Here is a 1,155-nt window from a genome sequence, read left to right on the forward strand (position 1 = left end):
TATATATATATATATATATATTCTGCTCTTCTGTCAGTTGTCTTTTAAAGATTATTATACATGTTGAATATGTGTTGAACACATTCATAGACCGTAATTTTGACTGTTCCCCTTTGTTTGGTGAACAATAACTGATGTAAAATTAAGCTTGTCAGTTCATGTTGACTTCATTTGGTAAAATTACTTTAGTGCCTTCTACATAAAATGCCAATCCCACCAGACACCCCACCGAGGGGAGAGGTTGCTCCCTAAATGTTTATGGGCTTTTGCTGGGGAAATTTATTGGAGTCAGTTTTTTTGGAGCACGCACATACACACAGTGCCAGGTGTTTCTCACCCAACCTGCCACCACTTTTCCATTTATTACCCTCGGCAGTGCATTTAAGTGAACAGGACTTTAATGACGATAATAACGCGCCTTCTAAAAGGAACAGAGGCTACAGGTTGCCATATGTGAGAAAGTACTTGTCTCACTTTCCCACTCACATCTGGCAGTCCAGTCCATTTCATAGTCTGGCCAGGATCTGGAGAACACGAAGCATGAATTCTCACATTGACAAATTAAAGTCATTTCACAGAAATTGCATCAGCTTTCTTTCAGTGCTACTGTTTCTAATAGGTGCCGTACAAAGGGTCACAAGGTTGGAATAACTAATTAAACTTACACAAACTGTGTAACTTGAATGCATTTAACTCATAGCATTTTGAAGGAAAATGTTTTTCAGTGTCAGGGAATATATAAGACACAAATTCACACTCTTAGACTTCAGCTAGACCCATCCGAGCCTTTGTTCTTTTGTTAGCGGATTTAACAATGTTCCGGTGCATTCCTTGCTAACTTGAGTCCTCTGTGGTTAGTTGTGGCCCCGACAAACCCCAAACTCCTATCATGCTTTAACTGGGGTTCAAACACCCTGTGATCTGAACTGAGCTCTGTGCAAATGTGTGCCCTGTGTGGCCCACAAAACGCCTTGTAACCATGTTTTAATGCAGACAGAGTTTTAAACTTAACATGCATGAAAACACACGCCACTCCTGGGGGAGCTGAACTTCAGTGTTGCATTTGACTTTATAATTTTTTTAAAGAAATATTTGAAAATTCAGTCATCATTTACTAACCCTCATGTCATTCCAAACCTGCATGACTTTCATTTT

This window comes from Sinocyclocheilus grahami, unplaced genomic scaffold (genome assembly GCF_001515645.1).
Source record: "Sinocyclocheilus grahami isolate Dianchi unplaced genomic scaffold, SAMN03320097.WGS_v1.1 scaffold6638.1, whole genome shotgun sequence".
Taxonomy (NCBI): Eukaryota; Metazoa; Chordata; class Actinopteri; order Cypriniformes; family Cyprinidae; genus Sinocyclocheilus; species Sinocyclocheilus grahami.